Source organism: Chiroxiphia lanceolata, chromosome Z, assembly GCF_009829145.1.
Source record: "Chiroxiphia lanceolata isolate bChiLan1 chromosome Z, bChiLan1.pri, whole genome shotgun sequence".
In the NCBI taxonomy this organism is placed as follows: domain Eukaryota; kingdom Metazoa; phylum Chordata; class Aves; order Passeriformes; family Pipridae; genus Chiroxiphia; species Chiroxiphia lanceolata.
The window spans coordinates 30,728,964-30,744,680 of NC_045671.1; the positions used below are offsets into that span (position 1 = coordinate 30,728,964).

A 15,717-nucleotide genomic window follows, 5' to 3' on the forward strand; every position below is an offset into this window, starting at 1 on the left:
ACAGTACTCAAGGTTATTCTTGGCATGAACGGAGGTTACTCCTGCGTTTATCACAGCCCATGTGAGTTTTGTTATTGGCTTTTTTGAATACATTCAGTCAGAACAAAATTTGCTTTGTTGATTCTATTATATAATCCTTTTTTTTCTAAGAAAACAAGAATAGATAGTCCATAAAATCAACCATTGGCAGACCTTTGCTGGCACTACTACATATTCAGAATCTCTGGCTTTTGTAAATGCGGGTAGAAGTACTACCTTTCACACTTCTGGTTAAACTGTATGGTTTGTAAAATGCACGCACAACTTCTCAGCAAAGGAAGTTCTTTAATATTCTTTATTGCCTGGAGGAAAGTGGGTGCCAAATACAACTGTGAAATGGGAAACAATGCACAAAGGAAAAGTTCCAGAACATCAACACATCCGTTCCTTTTCCCTGCCATAAATAACCAACACACCCTTAAATACAAGACTAAATGGCTCCAGGAAACTCTCATTAATGAAAACGTCCTAGCTCTGCTTCTCACTTTCATTTGGAATTTACATGCCTCAAGAAGTTTTTTCTGAGCTAGACAGCAGACCTGTTGTTCTCTAAGTAATACTAAGCCCTGAGACAGACTAAGATAAACTCAAGCTAGCCTACTCTCCATAGAGATTAAAACCTTCCTCTTTCACTGTCCAAAATATTAATGTTGAAAGGCACAGCCCTGCTGCTGTTGACATCAACAACAAGATCCTACACTGAGTATATAAAGACACAGTTGTGCATTACAGACCTTCAGTTTTCTGGAAAACTGAGATAAGGCAGGAAGCAAAATAAATGGCCTGTGTATATGTCCTATGTGCAGATAAATTTCATAATAAAGTAGAGCAGCTATGACATTTTATGGGGAAGGTGTCATGATTAGATTGGATGCATGGATAGCATACTTCCTGCAGATCAAAAGTAGTGGCGTAACTAGGGCAGTCTTTTGCCTAGTCTAGGGGATATTTATATTAAAATTAGCATATTTCACTGTATAAAAAAGAGATAACTGATACCAACCACTTGTAGTCTTCTCACCTTGAAACTTGTGCTATATAATCTTGTTTTAAATAGTATCAAATCTAAAAAACTTCTTAACTTTCAACTGAGTCATTAAAAATTGAGCCATCAATACAATATCAAAATCTTAAAATAACTTCATGAACTACCCCTACCTCTGATTTCTCCTGGAAGCTTCTTCTAATTTCACAATCACATTTTCCTGCTTAAAAAAATGCAAACAACCCCGAATCCTGTATGGGATGTCTGTAAATCACAGGGAAGCTACCTTACTATTTAAAAAGAGAAAAATAGTAAAAATGCTTGGGTTTGTGATCTAGAAAATTTTCCAAATCTTCCACAACTAGTGATGGCACCATATCCATGATGGTACCATATATAGGGCTTTCTAACAAGTACAATGTCTGTGAGCCTTTACTAAAGTTGAAATAACAGGAGTTGCAGAAAAGAAAGGTGATACAATTTCATGTAATGTTTTCAATGCCTTTGAAAAAAAGTCCTTGTGTCATCTGTGGGTCTGTAATCCATGGCACATGTGCATTCTGCATCTCCTGAGCGTTGGCCGCAGACTCTAGGGAAGGCAACAGGCTTCAGTTAGTGAGATCTGGAAATGGAGAAAGGCAGAGGCAGTCCTCTCTTGGACAAGGGTGTACAATGCAATGTCCACCTTCTCCCCAAGCTTTATGGTGCCATGAGTATTCCCAGTTTCATTGTGATCTGGCTGCTGTTGCATGGAAATAGGATAGGAGGCCTTCTAGGCTTGAATGGGAACTAAATAGAAAGATTTTCTTAGGTAACTGGCATATCAAACCTCTTTGTGCCTGGAGTGAAGTCTAGACCACAGAATTAGCCATCCAGCAGACCTTTTCAAGGGTGAGAGATTTGGCATTGTGAAAGGCTGACTGATGTGCTGGAAAGGCAACTGCTTAAACCTACTAAATAGAAGATGCCTAATAGGAGTCTTCTCTTAAAGTCTGTCCATCAGCAGAATTAAGAGTGTTTCAACGTGCATCAAGAGAAGACACCACGTTGTGCTCGGGATTCACAGCCTAGGGCTTTTCTTCAAATCATGTTTAAAAAAATCCAAGAATGGTATGTGGATAAGGAGACTCAATCCTTCTTGAGGTGATGCAGGCCAACCCATAGACAAGTCTCAGTGTTCAAGGTCTGAAGTCAAGAGTGTCCTTGAGTCAGAACAGATCTGAAGTAACATATCTTGATGCATGACCCAACCACAAGGTTCATAAGATGCAATTCTGTTTGCACAAGCAAAAACACCGGAAAGAGGAGGAAACAGGGGCAGATTTCTTCTCTACAAAATAAACTGTATTCACTTAGACCAGGCAAGCTATATGCAGGACAGCAGGACAATGTGGATTTGGGGACCTGAAATCATCTACTTATCCAAGATGGAACACAAGTCTGGCCCAGGATTTTCATACAATGCAGTTCCCTGTAATATGGGTTCTGAGACAATCAATCTGCAGCAACTTGGAAGCCACAGCAGGAAAACCTAGTCAGAACAACGCAAGGAAAATCCAGCAGTTACTTTTTCTCCCCATTCTCCTGTGGTTGACTCAGGCACAAGAGAGGAGCCACAAGCTTGCCAACTCTACTGATTTTATGGGTCTCGTGGCATATTTTTTTTTAATTGCTAGACTCTTGAGACTGTGGGATTGTGAAGATTTCAAGTTTAATTTAAAAGAGAGGCTGGTATGCAACTGTTGTGGCTTCCATGAAATGTTGGAGGTCAAGCCCCAGACCTCAAAAACTAGAGGCAAATACAAAAATAAAATGAGTCAAGAAGGGCCTGGGTCTGGAGGGCTAGACCCACTGCGTCAAACCCTGGAGGGCTGGCAGCGCTGGAGGCATTCAAGACACTTTTCTAAGAATAATATCTGACCGTGTCACAGAGAGAACCTGAAAGGCTCAGACCATATCCGTGACTTCACCTTCCCCCCCAGGGCGCTCGCCACAGCCCGCCGGGGACCCAGCCACGCCACCGAGTGTCCCCAGCAGCTCAGTCCCCACCACACCCCGGCGACACGACTAACGGGGCCCTGCAGCCCTGGGCAGCTCCGACCCGGCAGCACCGGGGCTGCAGCAACGACAGGGCCGGACCGGGCCGGGCCGGGCCAGGCGGCGGGAGCCGGCGGTGCCCGGGGCAGGGCCGGGGGCGGCGGCGGGCGGTGCACAGGGCAGGCTCCGCCCGCGGGCAGCCCGCCAGCCCCGCTCCTCTATCCCTCCCTCCTTCTCTTTCCCTCCCTCCCTCCCTCCCTCCGCGGCTGCATCCCTCCTTCCTGTCGGCGCTGCGCACTGCTGCCCGCCGGAGCTGGGCCGCCGGGAGCGCGCACAGCCCCCGCACCCCGCGGAATGCGGCCGCCACAGGGCACGGCGAGACGGCGGCGGGTGAGTGCCAGGACCCGTTTGCACCTGGGAGGGGGCGGCCCGAGGGGCGCAGTGATGGATGTTCCCTCCATCCCTCCCTCCCTCTGCCCGCCCCGGGGAGGTGCCGGCCGGGAGGGGCGGAGGGGGGTGTCTGGCGGCGGCGATTTTCGGAGACCCTGAGCTTGCCTCGCTGGTGTCCTGCGGCTCGGGACTCGGTCGGGGCTGGGGACGGGTGGGGGCGGGGGCGCGGCGCGGTCGGAGCCGGTGCGGGCGCGGAGCGGGGCAGAGCCTCCCCCGAGGGCGCCGGGGGAGACCGGCGGCTCCTCTCCGCCGCTGCCCGGAGCCTGCGACTTAAGTAGAGGCTGTGTTTTGTCAACAGCTCATTCTGCTGGCCGGCAGGTTGGCTGGTTCAAGGACTGAGCGGCGGGTAAATACTATTTATGCCTCCTTCTGTGATTTTATTTTATTCTGTTTTATTTTATTTTGAATAAGCAGCACCCTTTTGAAAAATAGGACCTTGGGAGGACAATCCAGAGTCCCTTCTGCGTTTGGGGAGCATCCAGACATGCTGGGCGCCTTGCTGCGCACTGGCTGTGCAAGGACTCCGACGCAGTGGAGACACAGCTTGCTGTGTCTGTTTTGAGTGATTGAATTTCTGATGTGTGCAGAGATCGTGTTTGAAAACGGATCTCTCAAAGCCTCTGAGGTAGTTCTGAAAAGAACGTTATTCCCTTGTTAAAATTCAACGTGTGTAAGTATATTTGGATGAGGCATGTTGTGCTCGCGTGCTGTGTTTTGCTTTGGTAGGAATTGGTTATATGCATGGTTTGTTTTTTAATTGTGGTCAGTGGTGAGTGTCTGGGAAGTTTGCTATCAGTGGGAGTAAAGCTCTGGATAGATATTATAATCATCTAGTACTGGGGAAACTTGGACCATGAGCTGTTGTTTAGGAGTTGTCACTTTGATTCTTTTCCACAGACTTTCACACTTAAAATCACCATTGAAAAAATAGTCAAATATTCATATTCAATAATCAATCCATGCCCTGACAAATTCCCTTCAGAGAAGTGTGGGCGTGGGGTAGATTTCTGCTGTCTTTGAAACCCAGCTTGACCTAAGTAAGGCAGTGTGACTTGCCTTTGATATCTCACCTGGCAGTCCGTTCTGCCTTTTCTCCTTAATGTAGAAGAATTCTTCAAATTCTTCTCAAACCCTTAGTTCAACCCCACAGCATGAATCCAGAGTGTTAATCAGACTTAGGAGGTTTAGTAGGTGTGGGAAAGATTAAAGTCTATATCATGCCATGTTCCCTCTCAAATCAGCATGTGGCAATGCCAGCTGAGACAGTATGTTGCTTGATGTAGGTCCGTCAGTGTCCACGTGCTTTATATATAAAGCTTTGCACATCCTGTAGGGAAGAATGCGTGAATGCCTTGGTCTGCAAAAAGTCTGTGCTTGTACTTAGCTTGTCAACCATTGTATGCTGTATGCTTTTGGTGATAAAGATAAGCTTTGATTTCTGTTGAACTCTGTACATAAAGCTAAGCACAGACATAGAAGTCACTTGGATTTGACCACAATGTGAATCAAGATCAAAACAAAAATCATTTATTTGATGAGGGGAAGGATTTGGATGTGGAAGAGGCAGAAGCAAATGCCATAAGTTGACCCGCAGAATGAGTAGCGCCATATCTGCAGTTGGTTGGTATTTCTTGTCATGAGTTGCCTGTCATTACCTGTAGACAGGGCTGCAGATTACTTCTGAGAGGTCTAAGGAATGGCAGTCTAGTGTCAGTAGACTGCAGGTCTATGATCTAAGCTGGAAAATGTTGCAGAAATGGAACGCTTAAAAATCCCTGAGCTGGAGCTGATTTGGAGTATAACTTTTAGGGAGTCACCTTATTTTGTTTCTTTTCTGTTTACCAGGTTTTTGCATCCTTTCATCTTATTGCTGTTTCACCTATTCAAACTTTAATCAGTGTTATTAACTGATAACAGTTTCCATTGTGCACTCTTTAAACACACGGCTTTAGTCACCTAGAGCAACCCATGGCAAGCACTATCTATGAGTAAGATTGTGCTAAATCCCTTTACAGGTGTGCTGTGGAAAGAGAGGTGAGGGCATTCTCAGAGAGTTGCCAAAGGCAAATAAGGAATACATGGGAACAGCAATTTGGGTGGAGATGCTCTTCTGAAAGAGAGGAAGACTTTTTCGCAGGTGGCAAAGCTGTTGCTGGTATTTTAGCGGGTATTCATAAGGCTTTAAGTTTCAAGTGCTTGTTGAGTTACAGTCTATGGCTATAAGGTCACATCTGTTTCAACATCATGCAGCTCAGGGCTTTAGTAAATGTTCAGAAAATATCTGAATTTGTTAACATCCATAGGTAATGCTAGAACAGAGTTTCTCAATGTATTAGAAACAGCTCTCTTAGAGTATGAATGTTGGATTGTTTAATCCAGTGTGTGACTGACAGCAAATTTTGTGCCTTATGAAGATGTATTTAAAATTCATGCGTTGGTAAGAATTCCACCTGAAAGTTGAAACCTCCAGAAGACTGGCAGTCTTAAGCAGTCTAGATGTGTGTAAATACCAGCTCTATCTTGCAGAGTGCAGTGCATCACAAGGCTGATGAAGATGGATAACGTTTTTCTGCAAATGACTTAGTCGATGATGTGACCAGGTGAATGAGGTTCTTTTCCAGTTAAGCTGTGTGCTAGTGCTCAAAGAAATGCAGAGAAAATTCAGCAGTCAGTAACAGTGTTGATACATTAGTTGGATGAAAGCCAAAATGATCTGATATAGTTTTAAATGATAGTAAGTATTACCTTACAGTGTTTTTATTTGAGCTGTTGAAAGACAGGTTTCGGACAACGGAAGGGAAATCTGAAAAAAGAAACCAGAAAACTTCTTGGAATTAGTTTTGTTTCATTTTCAATAGTACATACTGATCTATGATGCAGTAGTAATTGAAACACTGGGATCTTAGATTCAGATGTGTTGAAATACAGAGCGGATTCAAGTGAAGGCATGTTAGCAGTAGAAGAAAAGGTTGCTGAAGGAGATTTAAAGATACTTGAATAGGTGGGAGGGTTGAGAACGCAAACAGAATACTGATGGCTCTTTGAGAAGGGATGCTGTTCCTCTGAGTTAGATACTGATTCATTTGCAGGAAGACATGGAGAATGGGTATGAAAGGCAATTTTACTCTGTTTACCATAAGTAGCTAGAATTAGTTGAAATTATTCATGTTTTGGTGTCTCTCCCCCTGAGATTTAGTTATGACTACTTTTTGACTGCCAGGCATCAAATTTCTGTCTAAAAATAAGAAAAATAAATTGCTTCTATGTAGGACTTAAGAGGTGGTTGTGCTCTGTACTCCCAAGCTGTTGGATGCAATTTGTTCCATCACCAATTAAATGTAAAAGACCAAAATAATCCTTGGAAGCAGGACCTAAAGTCCGTAGTCCCTGGCTTCCAGTGAGTGCCCTCTCACAAGGACACGGAGTCCTGCTCTGAGACGGTGGTTGCTTAAGCCTCAGAGAGAAATGCCATTGACAGAAAGGCTAGAGAAGTCTTCATCTTGACTTGTCTGTCACTTTGAGTAGTCTCTGGAGGTGGTCAGAGGTGTTTGCCATACCCCAGGGAGTGCTGCAGTGGCTCAGCTGCCTTCTTTCCTGCTGCTTTCTTTTTCTATGACTTAATACAAAAAGCTTCTCATTTTTCTGTGGAACCTGATTCTGTGGTTCTGTGCACTTTTTATCAGCAGATACAGGCAAGGAGTAATTTCTTTGTGAATCTTGAGTGTCTAAACATCAGGCAGGTGGTGTGGCCCTGTCAAAAATGAGACTGCATCTGTGCATGCTGATACCTACAAAATTTATCATCGCCTCTCCTTTTGTTTTCTTTTTCCCCTCTCGAATCCTTAGCTGCAGTTAAGTGGGATTTTTGAACATTTCTTTTGGTTGAAGCATCAAAAGTGTGGGGTTTATAGGTGCTTAAATGTCACCAGGGCTCATCTTCCAGGATCTTATAGATTTCTTTCAGAATTATTAGCATGGCAATGATGAGGGCCATAGAAGTTCCTGGATGAACAGATCTCTTTTCTTACCTACCCTTTGAGGGCTTTAGGGGCAGCTAGGATACAGAAAATGCAGAGGTTCCCTGTGTTCCTTGCTTTCCTTCCTTACTGACTTATTGTTTTAGAATGAATGATGTCTGGAGGTTCTTATTGCTCACTGAGAAAAATATTTGGGGACTGTTTTTCATATGTACCATCAGTTTTTTGCTGATCATTGCTATCCTTCTTTCTCTGGAAAATTTGCAGTGCCTATATTTACAGACTGCGGGAGCCCTCCTGCGCTGTGTCTCTAAGGTCCTTGCACTCCTGCAAGCACCAGAAATTCTCAGCAGGGGGTTTTGCCACTTTGCTGCTGTCTGCCTTTCCCTGCTGCTGTCTCTTGGAATCACTCCTAGTAGCAGGTTTCACTGCAAGCAGAAAGTGCTTAAACTAAAAATAACTCCTAAGCCATTGGTATGAATGTTGGTCAGGGTGTAAGATTTTGAAGGGCATATGTCTGCCCTCCTTTCCATGCGCTGTCCGGAGCTGGCACTGGAGTGGGGTCAACTGTTGCTACAACAGAACCAGCTTTCCCTTATCCCACAGGCAGAGAACTGCTGAGTTGTCAGCTGTTGAGTCCAAATTGTGCCTTTTACCTCAGGGAGCACAAGTTATAAAAACACGTGTCATGGAAACAAGGACAGCACTGTAGCAATTCCCTGCTCCTTCTACCTCACTTCCTACCCTGTGAAAAATCAGACTCTCAGCACAGCCCACAGCAGAGGATGGACCACCTCTGTTGTCAGCTTGCTGTTAGTACCAGCTCCCCACTCTCTTGGGCTATGTGTTGTCAGGGAGCAGAGTCTCCTTTCTGTCCTATAAACCCAGTAATTGAAGGGCAGTTTCCTGCAAAACCAAAAGCACAGCCTTTCAGCCAGCCTCAGTCTCCTGGTGTTAGTCCTTAAATAGATAAAGTAGCACTTTCTTGAGGTTGATTTTTATGCTGCAGCATCTTCCTTGCCAGTTGGCTGCTTTTGGTGATACAGTAACATTGGTTGGAATATTATTGTGAGGGGTCTTTTATTTTTTTTTCTTTTGTGTTTGTTTGTTCATTTGGTTCGGGTTGGGTTGGTTTTTTTTGGGGGGAGGGCAGGGGACAAGGGAAATGATTCCATATTGATGAATAACATTATACCAATGTTCTCTGCCAGTATTGCTTACTGCATTTTGATCATGAGTCAAGAGTACTTTCCTTTGGAACATACACATATTCCAAAATTAGAGGTATATATTTTTGCTTTCTTTATACCTACAGCTGCACTGATAACAGCTTTGTAATATTGACTGAACCTTGATAGTTTCATCTGAAGGTTGCCTGGTAGTTCATAGTGCCTAATCATGGAATTTAAATAAAGCAATGTATTTAGGTGATAAACATTGTCTGAAAAGTATGCTGGAATGCTTCTTATGCTTGCATAATTTTGTCATTATTGCACAAGTTGCTTAAAGGTGTAATAAAAGTACGAGTAACAGGGATGATTGAAGGTGGTTTACACTGCCAGTCTGGCTCAGAAATTGTCCCTATTTTACTTCTGGGCCACAGCCAGCCATTTAAGCTAGTTTTGCTCACTGAATAAATCAGTTACTTCCCTCCAAGAGGAAATACAAGCTCAGTTGACTAGATAGCATAGTTAAGGATAGTTAAGCATTTATTCTGGATGGCGTGGATATGGCCTATGGCAAGCTTGGCTAGGGTGGTGAGCAGAGCGAGCCAGCTCTATTCAAGCTGGCTTTATGCCCTTGAATGCCCCCCACATTGAGGCCTTGGGCATGACACACAGTTCAGCCTAAAGCTTTAAAAACTTCTTTCTTTTCACTTCAAGGGCTTTGAACTCAGAAGCGCGGGAAAAGCTCTTTTGGAGCCAGATGGTTACCCAGGCCACTTGCTGCAAAGATGTCTAGTCCAGATTTGAACATGGTGGTCTCAAATAGTGTGAAGGTGAGCCCATCTACAGCATTTAGGCTGTGGATGAAGACACCTCAATGCTGCTGTCCGTCAGGGTGGTCTGAGCGTCTTTAATGTTCATGTTTTTTGTAACTTTATAAGCTGCATTTCAAATTACTTGCATAATTGAGAGTTGCATCCCACATGCCTTGGAGAACCCAGATGAGAGGGAAATTTGGACAAGGGGAACAAGAGCCATGACTCTGCTCAGCATGTGGCTGGTCTGGACAGGCAGTTTCCTTTTGGGGTTGTTTGGTGGTATCTGCCTTAGCCTGGCAACCCTTCTCCCTTCCAAACAGGACTTAGCGTGGTCATCCAGAAGCTCTTGTGCCAAGACAGCAGTGCAGCTCATCCTGTTATGTAACTGTTTGGATGGCAGATCATGGTTTTGCACTTCTTGAACTGAGTGATCTAATGGCCTCTCTTAACTGTAAAATCAGTGAGGACAGAGCTTAAAAATATCTTTCTTAAATAATTGGTTTTAATATTACTGCCGGGCAAAAAGGCTTCTTAAATCAAATGAATTTCAGAAGAAAATTATAGTGGTCAGTATTATAGGTGGAGCTTCTGCAGATTCTGAAGCCCAAAGGTGAACGTGAGTTATAAGTGTTCCAATTGCAGCTAATTTTTACAATAATTCATGTTTTGGATCAAGTTCAGCACTTGTGGCAAAAGATATGTTTGACCTTTGAGGTTTTACAGCTAGTCTGGAGCTAAAACCAAGGAGATAAGCTTTCAAAGTTTAATTCTAGGCAGAAAAAAAGAGAGGAGAGAGAGAAAAAACAAAACAAAACAAAAATGATATTTATATTGCAGACGTCAGTGTTGTCTTGAGTTGTGTACAACAAGAACTGAAGTACTGTGTGTGTGAGGTTACTGTAAATGTCAAACTCTTTTATTCCTCATAGGGTTTCTTCTGGTTGTGAGGATAATAATATCTGTTCCCTGGAGTCTACCTGTTCCTCTTCCTTTTCCCCTTCTTCCCCCTGCTCCAAATGCTTCCAAAGGTCATGGCTCTGGGAAATCTTTTAGTGCACAGGTCTCAAGGCACGTAACTCATAATTCATCTGCTAGAACAGCATTGTCACAATTCCCAATATAGAACAGCCTTCGCTCCAAGTTAAATGTGACTGGCCTGTCTCTTTTTTCAAGATGATGGGAAATTTTTGGAAGAAAGTATTTTTGACCACATGTTGCCACATATTTCAAATGAATCAGAATCAGTCTGGATGTAAATCCAGCAAGGTGTCATGTGACCCTTATTTTAAATCTTACCTCAAAGTCTGTGGTTTGCCCCTTGTATATTGTATTTCTTCACCATTAAAATGCATATTTATGTGAGATCTCTCCATGATTTCTGCTATTCTAGTCTGACATTGGTGTAAAATGAACTAAAGGCTTTAATATAGGAAGCCCTATATTTGTAGTGAGCCCATATTTAGAAGTTTTTTTAGGAATGCATCTAGTCTTATTTTTTATTAATCAGTTCCCCCCTCCCTTGGAGAGTTTTGCCAATGCTTAATTAGTTTTACTTTTTGCAATGTTCACCTTTCAGTGGAGGTCTACTACGTGGCATTTCCTCTGGTGTCTTATGTGGTGGGTTAAGTTTAAATCCTTTCTCTGTGCATGTAATTGAGAGCTGTGACCAAGCAACCTCACTGAACTAAATAGTTGCATTGTTTTAGCTTTTGCAACAACAGATGATCTCTTAGACCCAAACTGCTCAAAGTAATCATTTGATCCTTTGTATAAATCAACTTTGTACTGGATGAAACTACTTCCACTGCTAATGAATGACTAGTTTTTCTCTTGTGCTGTTGGATCAAGTGCTTTTGTAAGGTAACCTGATCCGTACAGATTAAGTTGTGAGGACTTTTATTTTTGCTTGAGCTGTGATAACTGATAGTTTGAAAATTGAATGTTTTCCGGTTGCTTCCTCATATTTCAACTAGTGAGTGGTGCAGCTGGTGTTAATATGTGAAGAACATATCCTTGAAAACGTTAGATTCTTATCTGTTATCCTTTTGCCCTGCTGTATGCGTGCTTGCTAATCAGTAGGTAACTCTGGGTTGGAATTTGGGCAGTGATTGCTGCAGACAAAAATGGGAGCAAACACTCAGCATCACAATAGCTGCCTGTAGAATTAGGTCACTAACAGGCTTTCAGCAAAATAATATTAATTTTTCTCTCCACACACTCAGACACTGAAGGTATATTTGTAATTCCACGTCTTTTCTGAGTGATCCTCTAGTGCAGCATTCTTAGCAAGATATTATATATGAGTCTTTTAATTTCAGGTACCTCATGTGACTGTCCAGTTCAGCATTCAGCTCTCCCAAACTGAAGACTAAGGACTGAGCCTGTCACAGGCTCCTGCAGTTGGGCTCCTGCCAACAGTACAAATGTAAGTTTATGCATGCCTTTATTCGTAAGCTAGAGTTAGTCATCTACTTATGTGTTTGCAAATTCAAGAGCAATATGTGTGTAATGTGGTTACTGAGGCTTCTTATCTTGCATAAATCTGCAGTAAGTCAGTCAGAGGCAGCAATCCATGGCTTTGAAATACCCTCTCATCAGAGGATACAGGTGATCTCTGATGGCATTTAGCTGCTTGTTTCATGGGTTTTAAGAATTAAGATGAGTAAGGTGCTGCAATATAAACCCAGCTATTTGATGAACTGACACTTTAATAACAGTTTAGCAGGTATTGGTAATAATTGCCCCGAGTCTATCTCTTCTTTTGAAATAATGTGCATTAATTTTTTGCCATTTTTAATGATAGTCAATTGGTTTGGTTTTGGGGTTTTTTAATTCTCTTATTTGGAAAAAAAAGGGTACTTGTTACTTGCATTCCTAGTACTTACATGTATCTCTGATCTTTTTAAACCCTTCTCCTGTGACTTGCAAATATTTCCTGTATATATATTGTTTTAAAGTCAAATACTTATGTCCCTGAGGCATATGCATTTTTACCTAAATATGCTTTGCATATATGATCCTTGTACAGATTTATTGAGTAGCACTTTAGTATGGAAAGTTGCAGAAATGGGAAAGCATAAAACTCTCCAAAGTTATCTTAGGTGGTGTTATTCTTATAATACTGTGTGAGTTCTAATGACTTGCTTCATGGTGAGATTGGCACAAGCTTTTGTAGAAGAGGTTTTCATAAAAGAAAGAAGAAGTAAGATGTTGGTGTTTCATGCCATGAAATTTACATTAAAGGTTTTTCAGGTCTCTGGATTTAGACAGGTAAACTTGTAAGAATGTGCTTGGCCTTGTGCCCCATATATTATGTATCTGGATGGGCCTGTTTTAGGTGCATGAAGAGCAGAATTTTTCCTAAGGAAATTCTGTTCCTACTGGAATAGAAGCTAAAAATAAACTGAAGCAGAACATGTAATTCATGTACTTACACCAAAAGGTTAGTTCTCCAGTTGATGCTCTCTTCAGGTTCCCCTTGCACCCATGTTCTCTCCCCCATGTCTGGGCACCTCAATCTGCAGCCACCAGAGAGATCATTGAGAATTGCTGCACGTCTCTCATTCCCACAGTTGAACTTGCTCAGCACTTTGGAAACAATAGCTGTTTCATTGCTGAGTTGTGAAACAAAAAAGTTAAACTTATCGGCAACAATGCATGAAAAATGTGATGAACAGCCTTCCACAGGAAGAGATTTTTCCATTCTGCTGTGTAGGTATACGGAATTTATTGGTGTCAGAAGCTAATAAGTAAAAAATCCTTCTTCTTTTGTACGTTATCTGCCAGCTCAATGCTGAGAGAAGTAGACTGTAAGATTTATTAATAATAGCAGGAAGGAAGAACCCTGTTAAGCAAAGATAGAAAACTTGGACTGACTTGTGTGTGTAAAATCCAAGGTTGTTTTTTCCTCTCCTCAGCCTTTTTTTATAGTCAACCTTCAGAAGAGAAGCTAAAAAAAAAGAACTTCAGGAGGTGAATCTGACTTTCAAGGGAGGATTGAGGGAGAAGGAACAGATGCAAGTTACAGGTGCTGTAGTGATGGTCATGTGAAAGTGAAGATGTGAGATGTGACCCTGAAAATTTCTGTTTTGTTTTCTCATTCGAAGTGTGAATCACCTCAGGAGAGACTTGTGGAACTGAATCACTCTATGTTCTATTAGTAGCAGTCTCAATTTTGTGTGAGCTGCTTTCAGTTTTAAATGGGGTGCAGCAGACGCTGCTGTCTAAGCACTTGCTGGTGGATTATACACAGCTACTCGATTTACTGCTTTTCCTAAGCTCTAAAAGAGACAGCAAAACATTGGTTTATTTTACAGCAATAAAAATTATGGGTCCTAACCATCTTGCATATTATTTTAAAATGTTCATATCTTCATTGCTTTATTTTAATGATTCAGAGTTTGCTCTAGCAGAGTACTTTTATAACAGTCCATTCTGAGACCCTCCATGAAACATCTAAAGAGCTTTGAGGAAAATAAAGAAACTTCCTAATATAAGAAAACTCCACCAGCAGACAAAACGTAAACTTTTCATTTAGATTATTCCGAATATACTTAGGAAGTTTTTTGCATCTCTTTTTTAGTGGAACTGAGAGATCTCAGTCTATGTTTGAATCTTATTTGAAATAATTTAGCAGAAATTGAGAAGAAAATTTGAACTTTATGTTTTCTTTTTATGCAATGCTCTTCCTAAACTGAATGATCAGTCTAATTTATTTGACATGGAAAGTCAGGTGTTAATTTAATTGTAAAACAACTACATCTTGTGCCTTTGGCATTGCAGTAAATTATTTATTTTGATTAGGGCAATACAGTTAAGGCAGTGCTGCATGTTTGTAGAGGGGATAACATCAAGGAGCACGCTAAAACTGAGACGAAATTCTGTGGTTTTTAGCAGCATCTGAGTGTATTAGAGGGGTAGAAAGGACAAAATGAATGAATCAGTTTATATTGAGATACTGGGTTGCTAGCTGTACTGCTAGAAGATACACAAGTGCACTATAAATCCTTTGCGGGGATCTAGGGACCTCTGTGAGAGGAGCAGAGTGGACAAGGAGGAGTAATATTAGCTTCAGGCAGCTGAATTAGGTGTGCCTGCATGACTTTTGGGTCCATAGCTCCAGTGAAGGCTGTGAACAGCAAGAGAATGAGGGGGTACTGGTACCCTGAGCAACTGTGCATTCTGAGTACTTAAGATTTAATTTCTACAGTTTGATGCCTTAAAAGGAGGATATGCATGTATATGCATAAGAGAAAAACTCGAGGGGAGTAAGGTACAACTAAAACAACCTGTAAAAGAAATAAAGAAGTTCAGCTGCTGTCTAATTACACATGGACAGGCTTGTTCTGATAATGTCATACTATATTGTAGACCTTCCTTCTTTGTCTTTGAGAGGAGAATGGCAGCATTCAGGGCCACTTGGGAGCGGAGCAGAGAGTAAAGCATTTGCCCACCCCAGTGGAAGGGTAGTCTACACATAATAACATTCTGCAGTGTGTCGTCATGTGATATGTCACATACTTACTAAGAGTGGAAATATAGCAGGGCATGAGAGCTTTTAAAGTCTCAACAAAGATTAGTACAATGGGAATTTATCAGAAAATATAGATCTATAGTTTCAGGCATTGCCCATTTCCTTGATTAGTAAAAGAAATCAATTTATTTCTCGTAAGTGACTCTCATTCCTTGCATTCACTCTAAAAGGATATCACATAACTATTGCTCCTTTTTCTCAATATATTATTTAGTGTGAAAGCCGCATTTCAGCATTCAGTCTATTTATATGCTGTTTGTACACGTGGAGCCAGACTTTCTTTGGATTTGGTTCATTGTACCTTAAAAATAATTTGAATACCACAGGTTTCATTGTAAACAATGAAGGATTGCAACCCTTGGGTCATTGCCAGTTGTTTAAAAACATCGCACTTGGAATTACTTCAATAATTATCAGTGTTCTCTTATAAAACTAATTAGGCTTTTCCTGTGGTGGAAAGAAGATTAAAGGTCATAAAGTCCAAAATAAGTTTTTGGACATTGCCAGATTAAGGAAAATAAATTCTTTCATTAATTAGGTCAATGTATTTAATGTTTTATTAGTTCATAAGGATGTATAAGCTGAAAAGAACTGGCAGGGACAGAATTATGCAGATAACATGACTGATAAGGAACAGCAATTTTATTCTGCAGTCCTCTTTGTAAAATCTGAGTGATATGGTCTGGCCCTTGAACCTCACATGGAGTAAAGC

General features: G+C 41.7%; 1 protein-coding gene across 7 annotated transcripts in view; it reads left to right on the forward strand.

The window, feature by feature from the left end:
• The first annotated feature begins 3,343 nt into the window (after positions 1–3,343).
• Positions 3,344–15,717, forward strand: part of LIFR (LIF receptor subunit alpha) — a 53,737-nt gene continuing 41,363 nt past the window's right edge. Inside the window, exons 1-3 of one of the 7 annotated variants that reach the window (XM_032675003.1) lie at positions 3,389–3,451; positions 3,926–4,181; positions 11,791–11,897. The gene's annotated coding sequence lies outside the window, so the exon portion shown is untranslated. Of the gene's footprint in view, positions 3,452–3,730; positions 3,858–3,910; positions 4,182–9,123; positions 9,488–10,995; positions 11,090–11,790; positions 11,898–15,717 lie in introns of those variants that run through there. The other 6 variants (XM_032675006.1, XM_032675002.1, XM_032675004.1 and 3 more) reach the window with 6 other exon arrangements.